General features: G+C 40.6%; 1 protein-coding gene and 1 pseudogene across 4 annotated transcripts in view; one reads left to right on the top strand and one right to left on the bottom strand.

The window, feature by feature from the left end:
• FRMD4A (FERM domain containing 4A) overlaps positions 1 to 13,629 on the bottom strand; it is a 544,823-nt gene that overhangs the window by 467,256 nt on the left and 63,938 nt on the right. The gene's annotated exons all lie outside the window — the stretch shown is intronic.
• LOC117082541 lies at positions 2,678 to 4,444 on the top strand (annotated as a pseudogene).

Here is a 13,629-nt window from a genome sequence, read left to right as displayed (position 1 = left end):
CAGGGAAAACCAAACCATCTCAGGCAAGCCTGACAGAGCAGCTGCCTTTAAAAGATTCTGAATTGAGTGTGGTATGGGGGCAGGCCTGATAAGTGTGTCCTTAGATGCCTTCAAGAGCTCTGGGCAGTGTTTGAGGGATCCAACTGAACTCAGTTACACCAAGCTCTCCCCCACTGTGGCAGGACTTCTGGTCATGGGGTCCCCTCCCTGCAGGGCCCTTCCATCATCCCAGATCCTTACGCAATGGAGTCTCTCTCATCCTCACAAGCTCAGCTCATGTGTTCCACTTAATCATCACTGCATCTCTGGCACCGAGCCTGGCCCATAAGAGATGGGTCATTTGAAGAGCTATATGTCATAGCTCTTTTCATGGTCACTTGTTTTCTTCGGGCCTCCTGACATCAAAGAAATGTATTGTCATTTATAAGCTTGAAAGCGAGTTTAAGCAATAAAATAAAGTTTGTTAGATGGCTGGGCATGGTGCATCATGCCTGTAATCCCAGCACTTTGGGTGGCCAAACCGGAAGATCACTTGAGCCCAGGAATTTGAGAGCAGCCTGGGCAACATAGCAAGACCCCATCTCCAAAAAAACAAAAATAAAAAATAAAAAAAACAAAGTTTGTTAGATATGCATATCCATATCTTCTCTCTATAAAATTATAATAGAGTTACTATAAATAATTTTAACGGACTATTACATAAATTAATACATTGTCACTTATAACATTGTAGTTTACATCTCTACAAGACAGAGATTTAAAGAAAATGACCATAATGCCATTCTTATACTTACACAAGAATTTCTTAATATTCTCAAATGGTGCTTAGACTTCCTCAATTGTGTGTGTTGTTTGAAGCAGGATCCAAATAAGGTCCATAAATAGTGATTGACTAGTATGTGTCAGTTCTCTTTTAATCTATAGATTTCCCAGTTTTTTCTTTTTTCTTGTAAATCTTGTTGAACACACTGGGTCATTTGCTTTTACAGTTTCCTGTAATCTAGATTTTACTAATTGAATCTCTGTGGTGTTGCTTATCATGTTCCTCTGTTTCCTGTATTTCTTGTACATTTGTCAAGAATACATCATCGGTGGTGGCATCTCCTTCCACCCAGTGTTATATAATGTCTGGTTTTCTCTCTTTTTGTGATATCATCATCTGTTGATCTCCGCCTAACTCCATTAATTCTTTAGGGATTGTAAATGTTGTCATTTTTATTCTATCATTCCTACATCATTGATTAGTTAGAATATATCCACAACAGGAAACACCTCTTTATTCACCAATTTTTACCATGCCTAGCATCATCCAAATGTGACTAATGAATTTAATTAAAGCATCATTATTCATTTATGGAGTCAAACAAATTTGATATGTTTCAATTCATCCATTACAGTTTTATCCTAATTTGGAATCAAATTGTCTGACCCCAAGGAATAAGAACTATTGAGTTGCTCCTGAATCTGTTTGAAACACCCTTGGTAGTCATTTAATTTCTTTGCTTCCTGGTGTGACCAATTATTTAAGGGATTTAGTTCTTTTTAGTGGGAAATGGTATCTAGATCCACCATTGGGGAATGAGGAATACTAATTACTACTGGATTGGTTGTTTCTAGGACTTTGCAGAGTACAAAATTGGGGCATTTTAAGTATTTTCTTTTAAGTATAAATTAAGTCATACAGTTATGCTGGTATTTCCATTTCAAAATCAGGACTACAGTTTTACACAATCTCATCAATTTTCTTTTTCTCACATGACAAAAATCTGGATCTCAATGACACCAACACCATTTCTCACTTGCTTTATCCACACTGCTCACATGATAGCTTCAGAAAAACAAAATCACCACTACCAACACCAAAGTGACTGGTAATCATATCAGATTTTTTTTAAAGTTCTTTCTGTCCTTTGGGATATATAATGAAATCACTACGACATAAAAGTTGCTTTGCAGTTTGGAGATTTCTGAAGGAACTTAAAACCAAGCTTCCATTTGACCCGGCAATCCCATTAGTGGGAATATACCCAAAATAAAAGAAATCATTCTAGCAAAAAGACACCCACACTTGTATGTTCATCACAGCACTTTTACAACAGCAAAGAATCAATAATGTGCCCTTCAACGTAAGTGCCCAGCAATGGTGGGTTGGATAAAGAAAATGTGGTACATATACACCATGGAATACTATGTAGCCATGAAAAAGACTGAAATCATGTTCTTTACAGCAACATGGATACAGCTGGAGGTCATTATCCTGAGCAAATTAACGCAGGAACAGAAAACCAAATACTGCATGTTCTCACTTATAAGTGGGAGCTAAACATTACATACTCACGGACATAAAGATGGGAACAATAGATACTGGAGACTGCTAGAGAGGGGGAAGAGGGAAGGGACAAGGGCTGAAAAACTACTTATTGGGTACTATGCTCACTATCTGGCTGATGGGATCATTTATAACCCAAACCTCAGTGTTACACGATGTACCTGGGTAACAAGCCTGCATGTGAACCCCGAAATCTAAAATAAAAGTTGAAATCATAATAAAATAAACTAAAAGTTGCTTTAAATAGTTCCTCCCTGTATGTTTATGACATCAACTAGATGTATATTTAAGTTTATTTTTTAATATTTAGGAGGTGCTTAAGTTAACTTAAAATTTATGCAACATGTTTCTATCATTCTAAATCTCTAATACAAGATATAGCCAAAGCTCATAGCTTCTATCATTATCTCATTCACTTTGTTGCATCATTTTTCTTGTAGGTACCAGTTAGCCATTCTGTGTGTGTGTTTAGTGATCTTTGCTCTATTTTAAAAACATAAATAAATGTGTGTATATATTCGTATCTTCCCTTTTCTAGAAAACAGCATACACTTTCTCACTTCACTTTCGCGTATAATAATATATCCTGAAAATCACTCTATGGTTTTACATAGAAGAGTTCCTCATTTCTTTATAGAGCTACGAGATATTCTTTCATGTGGCTGGACCACAATTTATTTACCCAGACGCCCATGGATAGACATTTGGGTTATTTCAGGTTGCTTTTCTTTTGCTATGATAAATAATGCTGCAAGGAGTAGCCTTAGGAATAAGTGTTTTTGTATTTTTGGCAATCCATCTTAGGGGTGGGTCTCCAGAAGAGGACTAAAGAGTAAATGTGTATATGATTTTGCTATACATGTTGTCAAATTCCCTTTCATAGAAGTTATACCTTCTTGCATTCCCACCAGCAATCTCTGCAAGTGCCTCATTCTTCACAGTCGCTCCAATAGAATTCATTGCCAAACTGTGAGCTTTTTGTCCCTCTGTAGAGAGAAATGGCATTTTCATGTCGCTTTAATTGGCATTTCTCTTACTATTAGTGAGACCAGCATCTTTCTCAGGGTTCAGCTCTTTTTTCAGATAAATGCATTTTAAAACATCTCATAAGCTATGCATTATTATTTGGCCTTAATTTATGGGTGATATTTTGTGATACTGATTAAGTGCATTTGAACTGGCTATCCAGCAGATCTTTGTAAGCACGGATCACCAAATCTGTCTGAAGTTTCTGAAATCTCTTCTACTTTAGAACAGTACACTTGAGAAGTAGTATTATCAGGACTGAGGTTTAAACTCTGGCATATCTGGGGTATGTGATTGGAAATGTGTCTGAATTGGAATGTTGCCTTAATGAACACATGTATAGAGCTTCACTATATATTCTAATGAGAATTCTGTACCAACACAAACCAGGTACCTCTTCATCAAGAACTTAACCCAATTAGACTAGCGAACAATACAGTCAGGATGGCTAAAGGTGACCCCAAGAAACCAAAGGGCAAGATGTCTGCTTATGCCTTCTTTGTGCAGACGTGCAGAGAAGAACATAAGAAGAAAAACCCAGAGGTCCCTGTCCATTTTGCAGAATTTTCCAAGAAGTGCTCTGAGAGGTGGAAGACGATGCCCGGGAAAGAGAAATCTAAATTTGATGATATGGCAAAGGCAGATAAAGTGCGCTATGATCGGGAAATGCAGGATTACAGACCAGCTAAGGGAGGCAAGAAGAAGAAGCATCCTAATGCTCCCAGAAGACCACCGTCTGGACTCTTCCTATTCTATTCAGAATTCAGTCCCAAGATCAAATCCACAAACCCCGGCATCCCTATTGGAGACGTGGCCAAAAAAGCTGGGTGAGATGTGGAATAATTTAAATGACAGTGAAAAGCAGCCTTACAACCCTAAGGCAGCAAAGCTGAAGGAGAATTATGAGAAGGATGTTGCTGACTATAAGTCAAAAGGAAAGTTTGATGGTGCAAAGGGTCCTGCTAAAGTTGCCCGGAAAAAGGTGGAAGAGGAAGATGAAGAAGAGGAGGAGGAAGAAGAAGAGGAGGAGGAGAAGAAGAGGAGGAGGAAGAAGAAGAGGAGGAGGAGGAAGAGGAGGAGGATGAATAAAGAAACTTTACCTGTAAAAAAAAAAAAAAAAAAAACTTAACCTGATTAGACAGTCCTGTTTAGCAAAAAGAAGGACTGGGGAAATGGTTTGTTTAAAATAGCCTTGGAGAAGGAACACACTTACAGGCTGGGTTTTTGCAAATAGGAAAAATAAGACAGGGAATTGAAGCATCAATAATGTGTCCCTCGTATTTGCTAAAGAAATGAAATAGAATGAATTTCTGAAGGGCAGAGATAAAATGAAAATGGACGGATAGAAGAAAATTACTCCATAGAAACAAAAACAAGTTCAACGGGGAAAAGTAGAAAGAAGCAAGAGCCAATTCCCTATGGACTCCTACAATCTCGAAGTCTCTGGCTGCCGTGAGACCTTCCCAGATCTTTGCAGTTCATGTAATTTTTCACACTTTTCTGACTTATTGATAAGATCAGCCATTTTTGCACTTTCTTGATTACATTCAATTTAGCACCTTATTGCTCGTATCCTATCTTGTATTACTCCCCATTTGTTTCACTTACATGAAAGGCTCTCCAAGGGTTGAAGAGCCCAAGAGATTCCAAGCTCCTCAGCCTCTAGAAGATTAGACATCTACAAAGTTTTTTGACTGAGAAACAAATATGGACTGGGGAGATACTGGTTGAAAAAAAAGCATCTTGGGAGGCGGAGCAAGATGGCTGAATAGGAACAGCTCCAGTCTCCAACTCGCAGCGCGAGCGACACAGAAGACCGGTGATTTCTGCATTTTCAACTGAGGTACTGGCGTCATCTCACTAGGGAGTGCCGGACAATCGGTGCTGGTCAGCTGCTGCAGCCTGACCAGCGAGAGCAGAAGCAGGGCGAGGCATCGCCTCACCTGGAAGCGCAAGGGGGAAGGAAATCCGTTTTCCTAGCCAGGGGAACTGAGACACACAACACCTGGAAAATCGGGTAACTCCCACACCAATACTGCGCTTTAACCAAACAGGCACACCAGGAGAATATATCCCACACCTGGCTGGGAGGGTCCCACGCCCACGGAGCCTCCCTCACTACTAACTCAGCAGTCTGCGGCGATCTATCCGCAAGGCAGCAGTGAGGATGGGGGAGGGGCGCCCGCCATTGCTGAGGCTTAAGTAGGTAAACAAAGCCGCTGGGAAGCTCGAACTGGGTGGAGCTCACAGCAGCTCAAGGAAGCCTGCCTGTCTCTGTAGACTCTACCTCTGCGGACAGCGCACAGCTGAAGTCCAATAGGGGAAGCAGCGGGGGCCAGTGCAGACGTGAACGACTCTGTCTGGCAGCTTTGGGGAGAGCCGCGGATCTCCCAACGCGGAGGTTGAGATCTGAGAACGGACAGACTGCCTGCTCAGGTGGGTCCCTGACCCCTGAGTAGCCTAGCTGGGAGACATCCCCCACTAGGGGCAGTCTGACACCCCACACCTCACAGAGGGGAGTACACCCGTGAGAGGAAGCTTCAAAGGAAGAATCAGACAGGTACACTCGCTGTTCAGCAATATTCTATCTTCGGCAACCTCTGCTGCTGATACCCAGGCAAACAGGGTCTGGAGTGGACCTCAAGCAATCTCCAACAGACCAACAGACAGTCCTTCTGACTGTCAGACGGAAAACTATCAAACAGGAAGGACACCTATACCAAAACCCCATCAGTACGTCACCATCATCAAAGACCAGAGACAGATAAAACCACAAAGATGGGGAAGAAGCAGGGCAGAAAAGCTGGAAATTCAAAAAATAAGAGCGCATCTCCCCCTGCAAAGGAGCGCAGCCCATCGCCAGCAACGGATCAAAGCTGGTCAGAGAATGACTTTGACGAGATGAGAGAAGAAGGCTTCAGTCCATCAAACTTCTCAGAGCTAAAGGAGGAATTACGTACCCAGCGCAAAGAAACTAAAAATCTTGAAAAAAGAGTGGAAGAATTGACAGCTAGACTAATTAATGCAGAGAAGATCATAAACGAAATGACAGAGATGAAAACCATGACACGAGAAATACGTGACAAATGCACAAGCTTCAGTAACCGACTCGATCAACTGGAAGAAAGAGTATCAGCGATTGAGGATCAAATGAATGAAATGAAGCGAGAAGAGAAACCAAAAGAAAAAAGAAGAAAAAGAAATGAACAAAGCCTGCAAGAAGTATGGGATTATGTAAAAAGACCAAATCTACGTCTGATTGGGGTGCCTGAAAGTGAGGGGGAAAATGGAACTAAGTTGGAAAACACTCTTCAGGATATCATCCAGGAGAAATTCCCCAACCTAGTAGGGCAGGCCAACATTCAAATTCAGGAAATACAGAGAACGCCACAAAGATACACCTCCAGAAGAGCAACTCCAAGACACATAATTGCCAGATTCACCAAAGTTGAAATGAAGGAAAAAATCTTAAGGGCAGCCAGAGAGAAAGGTCGGGTTACCCACAAAGGGAAGCCCATCAGACTAACAGCAGATCTCTCGGCAGAAACTCTACAAGCCAGAAGAGAGTGGGGGCCAATATTCAACGTTCTTAAAGAAAAGAATTTTCAACCCAGAATTTCATATCCAGCCAAATTAAGTTTCATCAGTGAAGGAGAAATAAAATCCTTTACAGATAAGCAAATGCTTAGAGATTTTGTCACCACCAGGCCTGCCTTACAAGAGACCCTGAAGGAAGCCCTAAACATGGAAAGGAACAACGGGTACCACCCATTGCAAAAACATGCCAAAATGTAAAGACCATCGAGGCTAGGAAGAAACTGCATCAACTAACGAGCAAAATAACCAGTTAATATCATAATGACAGGATCAAGTTCACACATAACAATATTAACCTTAAATGTAAATGGACTAGATGCTCCAATTAAAAGACACAGACTGGCAAACTGGATAAAGAGTCAAGACCCATCAGTCTGCTGTATTCAGGAGACCCATCTCACATGCAGAGACATACATAGGCTCAAAATAAAGGGATGGAGGAAGATCTACCAAGCAAATGGAGAACAAAAAAAAGCAGGGGTTGCAATCCTAGTCTCTGATAAAACAGACTTTAAACCATCAAAGATCAAAAGAGACAAAGAAGGCCATTACATAATGGTAAAGGGATCAATTCAACAGGAAGAGCTAACTCTCCTAAATATCTATGCACCCAATACAGGAGCACCCAGATTCATAAAGCAAGTCCTTAGAGACCTACAAAGAGACTTAGACTCCCATACAATAATAATGGGAGACTTCAACACTCCACTGTCAACATTAGACAGATCAACGAGACAGAAAGTTAACAAGGATATCCAGGAATTGAACTCATCTCGCACCAAGTGGACCTAATAGACATCTATAGAACTCTCCACCCCAAATCAACAGAATATACATTCTTCTCAGCACCACATCGCACTTATTCCAAAATTGACCACATAATTGGAAGTAAAGCACTCCTCAGCAAATGTCAAAGAACAGAAATTATAACAAACTGTCTCTCAGACCACAGTGCAATCAAACTAAAACTCAGGACTAAGAAACTCAATCAAAACCGCTCAACTACATGGAAACTGAACAACCTGCTCCTGAATGACTACTGGGTACATAACGAAATGAAAGCAGAAATAAAGATGTTCTTTGAAACCAATGAGAACAAAGATACAACATACCAGAATCTCTGGGACACATTTAAAGCAGTGTGTAGAGGGAAATTTATAGCACTAAATGCCCACAAGAGAAAGCAGGAAAGATCTAAAATGGACACTCTAACATCACAATTAAAAGAACTAGAGAGGCAAGAGCAAACACATCCAAAAGCTAGCAGAAGGCAAGAAATAACTCTCAATAATAAGATCAGAGCAGAACTGAAGGAGATAGAGACACAAAAAACCCTCCAAAAAATCAATGAATCCAGGAGTTGGTTTTTTGAAAAGATCAACAAAATTGACAGACCGCTAGCAAGACTAATAAAGAAGAAAAGAGAGAGGAATGAAATAGATGCAATAAAAAATGATAAAGGGGATATCACCACTGACCCCACAGAAATACAAACAACCATCAGAGAATACTATAAATGCCTCTACGCAAATCAACTAGAAAATCTAGAAGAAATGGATAATTTCCTGGACACTTACACGCTCCCAAGACTAAACCAGGAAGAAGTTGAATCCCTGAATAGACCAATAGCAGGCTCTGAAATTGAGGCAACAATTAATAGCCTACCCACCAAAAAAGTCCAGGACCAGATGGATTCACAGCTGAATTCTACCAGAGGTACAAGGAGGAGCTGGTACCATTCCTTCTGAAACTATTCCAATCAATAGAAAAAGAGGGAATCCTCCCTAACTCTTTTTATGAGGCCAACATCATCCTGATACCAAAGCCTGGGAGAGACACAACAAAAAAAGAGAATTTTAGACAAATAACCCTGATGAACATCGATGCAAAAATTCTCAATAAAATACTGGCAAACCGGATCCAGCAGCACATCAAAAAGCTTATCCACCATGATCAAGTGGGCTTCATCCCTGGGATGCAAGGCTGGTTCAACATTCGCAAATCAATAAACGTAATCCAGCATATAAACAGAACCAAAGACAAGAACCACATGATTATCTCAATAGATGCAGAAAAGGCTTTTGACAAAATTCAACAGCCCTTTATGCTAAAAACGCTCAATAAATTCGGTATTGATGGAACGTACCTCAAAATAATAAGAGCTATTTATGACAAACCCACAGCTAATATCATACTGAATGGGCAAAAACTGGAAAAACTCCCTTTGAAAACTGGCACAAGACAGGGATGCCCTCTCTCACCACTCCTATTCAACATAGTGTTGGAAGTTCTGGCTAGGGCAATCAGGCAAGAGAAAGAAATCCAGGGTATCCAGTTAGGAAAAGAAGAAGTCAAATTGTCCCTGTTTGCAGATGACATGATTGTATATTTAGAAAACCCCATTGTCTCAGCCCAAAATCTCCTTAAGCTGATAAGCAACTTCAGCAAAGTCTCAGGATACAAAATTAATGTGCAAAAATCACAAGCATTCTTATACACCAGTAACAGACAAGCAGAGAGCCAAATCATGAATGAACTTCCATTCACAATTGCTTCAAAGAGAATAAAATACCTAGGAATCCAGCTTACAAGGGATGTAAAGGACCTCTTCAAGGAGAACTACAAACCACTGCTCAGTGAAATAAAAGAGGACACAAACAAATGGAAGAACATACCATGCTCATGGATAGGAAGAATCAATATCGTGAAAATGGCCATACTGCCCAAGGTTATTTATAGATTCAATGCCATCCCCATCAAGCTACCAATGACTTTCTTCACAGAATTGGAAAAAACTGCTTTAAAGTTCATATGCAACCAAAAAAGAGCCTGCATTGCCAAGACAATCCTAAGTCAAAAGGACAAAGCGGGAGGCGTCACACTACCTGACTTCAAACTATACTACAAGGCTACAGTAACCAAAACAGCATGGTACTGGTACCACAACAGAGATATAGACCAATGGAACAGAACAGAGTCCTCAGAAGAAATACCACACATCTACAGCCATCTGATCTTTGACAAACCTGAGAGAAACAAGAAATGGGGAAAGGATTCCCTATTGAATAAATGGTGCTGGGAAAATTGGCTAGCCATATGTAGAAAGCTGAAACTGAATCATTTCCTTACCCTTTATACGAAGATTAATTCAAGATGGATTAGAGACTTAAATGTTAGACCTAATACCATAAAAACCCTAGAAGAAAATCTAGGTAGTACCATTCAGGACATAGGCATGGGCAAGGACTTCATGTCTAAAACACCAAAAGCAACGGCAGCAAAAGCCAAAATCGACAAATGGGATCTAATTAAACTAAAGAGCTTTTGCACAGCAAAAGAAACTACCATCAGAGTGGACAGGCAACCTACAGAATGGGAGAAAATTTTTGCAACCTACTCATCTGACAAAGGGCTAATATCCAGAATCTACAAAGAACTCAAACAAATATACAAGAAAAAAACAAACAACCCCATCAAAAAGTGGGGAAAGGATATGAACAGACATTTCTCAAAAGAAGACATTCATACAGCCAACAGACACATGAAAAAATGCTCATCATCACTCGCCATCAGAGAAATGCAAATCAAAACCACAATGAGATACCATCTCACACCAGTTAGAATGGCGATCATTAAGAAGTCAGGAACCACAGGTGTTGGAGAGGATGTGGAGAAATAGGAACACTTTTACACTGTTGGTGGGATTGTAAACTAGTTCAACCATTATGGAAAACAGTATGGCAATTCCTCAAGGATCTAGAACTAGATGTACCATATGACCCAGCCATCCCACTACTGGGTATATACCCAAAGGATTATAAATTATTCTACTACAAAGACACATGCACACGTATGTTTATTGCGGCACTATTCACAATAGCAAAGACTTGGAATCAACCCAAATGTCCATCTGTGACAGACTGGATTAAGAAAATGTGGCACATATACACCATGGAATACTATGCAGCCATAAAAAAGGATGAGTTTGCGTCCTTTGTAGGGACATGGATGCAGCTGGAAACCATCATTCTTAGCAAACTATCACAAGAAGAGAAACCAAACACCGCATGTTCTCACTCATAGGTGGGAACTGAACAATGAGATCACTTGGACTCGGGAAGGGGAACATCACTCACTGGGGCCTATCATGGGGAGGGGGGAGGAGGGAGGGATTGCACTGGGGAGTTATACATGATATAAATGATGACTTGATGGGTGCTAACGAGTTGATGGGTGCAGCACACCAACATGGCATAAGTATACATATGTAACAAACCTGCATGTACCCTAGAACTTAAAGTATAAAAAAAAAAAAAAAAAAGCATCTCAGAAAAAGAAAAAAAGCCTCCAAAGAAGCTTCTCAGAAGCAGCAATGGGTGAGATATTGTACCCTGCAAAGGCTGAGCAGGAATCATTCATTTGTTCTCTTCCATAATCAGTTCCTTAGTAGACCATAATTTCCAGTTTGTTTCACTGTTGGATAAAAGTCACGGCCGGGCGTGGTGGCTCAAGCCTGTAATCCCAGCACTTTGGGAGCCCGAGACGGGCGGATCACGAGGTCAGGAGATCGAGACCATCCTGGCTAACACGGTGAAACCCCGTCTCTACTAAAAATACAAAAACTAGCCGGGCGAGGTGGCGGGCGCCTGTAGTCCCAGCTACTCGGGAGGCTGAGGCAGGAGAATGGCGTGAACCCGGGAGGCGGAGCTTGCAGTGAGCTGAGATCCGGCCACTGCACTCCAGCCTGGGCGACAGAGCGAGACTCCGCCTCAAAAAAAAAAAAAAAAAAAAAAGAAAGTTACAAAGAAAGTGAAAGTTCTGCAAAGAAGAAGAGAGTAACAAAAGAATGTAAAATGAGTGTTATATGAGAAAGTCAACAGATATATACTTGTTTCTTTTAAAGAACATAAAAATCAAGTGTCCCAATTACTGTCATCACCTGCACTTAAATTTGAACATATTCTCCTGCTGCAGAACAAAATACATAATCCAGTGTGTTTCCCTTTGTGTCTAAGCTGCCAGAAAAATTGGAGCAAAATTCATCAAGAATTTGTTTCAACTTCTCAATGTAATGCCTAGAAGTTTACATTAGTTCCAGTTCTTAAAAAATGCTTTGGCCAGGTTCGGGGGCTCACGCCTGTAATCTCAGCACTTTGGGAGGCTGAGGTGGGCAGATCACTTGAGGTCTGGAGTTTAAGACCAGCCTGGCCAACATAGAGAAACCCTGTGTCTACTAAAACTACAAAAATTAGCCGTGTGTGGTGGCGGGCACCTGTAATCCCAGCTACTCAGGTGGTTGAGGCAGGAGAATCACTTGAACCGGGAGGCAGAGGTTGCAGTGAGCTAAGATCATGACACTGCACTCCAGCCTGGGCCACACAGCAAGACTCCATCTCCCCCTGTTCCCCCCACCAAAAAAAAAAAAAAGGTTTTCTACTCGGGAGGCTGAGGTGGTAGGATCACTTGAGCTCAGGAGGTCAAGGCTGCAGTGAGCTGAGTTTGCGCCACTGCACTCCAGGCTGGGCAACAAAGCGAGACGCTGGCAAAACAAAAAACAAAAAACTCTTTCCTTTAAGTGTTTTATCCATGAGCCATTGAACATATTACAGATGTGGTTAAAAAAAGAAAGTATGCATACATAAACATTGCTTTCCTATATAGAAGAAGGATTTTATAAAAAGGTCATCCAAAACTTTGTGTCTAGTTTAGAAGATCAAATAAGGAGAAACTGGTTCACAAAAAGAATAAAAAGAATTCACTCAAAAGAAAAAAAATTCTTTCTTGCCCATGATCAAATGTGGAAATGGGGGTGCTGACACAGACATCCCTGTGTTTGAAAACAGCAAACTTGAGAGATTTTATAAATTGTAAAGTGATCTGTAAGGCTATTCTCTTCTATAATTATTCAAGATGAGAATGAAGAAATAAACATTCGGGACAACGGAGGCATTCATCCATTTATTAAGATGGCAAGATTGGAAGATACTCCAAAGAATGGTCCATCTAGTCACTTGAAATATATTAGAGCAGCTTTCTTGCTAAAACAAACAAACACCTGTAAATTCCTCTGTTATCTGAAAACCACTGCAGACGCATTTTTCTTTTGCCATGATTGAAATGATTTTAATCTGCCAAACAGACCTCAGAATTCTTTCACAATCAGCTACTTTTTCTTTTTAACGGTCATGTAAATTTTTTAGTTCTGTGTATTTTATTTTATTATTATTATTTGGTTTAGAGACAGTGTCTCCTTCTGTCACCTAGGCTGGGGTGCAGTGGTGCAGTCATAGGTCACTGCAGTCTTGAGTCCTTGGGCTCAAGCTATCCTCCTGCCTCAGCCTCCCAAGTAGCTGGGACTAAAGGCATGCTAAAAATGTTTAAGACCTGTGAGAAAGTACACATGTCATAAAATTTACCATCTTTATTTTTAAGTTCAGTAGTGTCAATTACATTTACGTTGTTGTACAAGTAATCGTCTAAACATTTTCATCTTGCAAAATGGAAACTTTGTATCTATTAAACAATTACCTCTCTACCCTGGCTTAGCCTCTGGTAACTACCACTCTGTTTTCTGTCTCTACAAATTTGACTATTCTAGGAACTCATGTAAGTGGAATCCTACATTATTTCTTTTTATGACTGGCTTATTTCACTTAGCATAATGTCCTCCACGTGCA

The sequence above is a fragment of the Trachypithecus francoisi genome, unplaced genomic scaffold, assembly GCF_009764315.1.
Source record: "Trachypithecus francoisi isolate TF-2019V2 unplaced genomic scaffold, Tfra_2.0 Lachesis_group9, whole genome shotgun sequence".
In the NCBI taxonomy this organism is placed as follows: Eukaryota; Metazoa; Chordata; class Mammalia; order Primates; family Cercopithecidae; genus Trachypithecus; species Trachypithecus francoisi.
The sequence above is the reverse complement of the archived record's forward strand: the minus strand, read 5'-3'. Positions and strand labels throughout refer to the sequence as shown.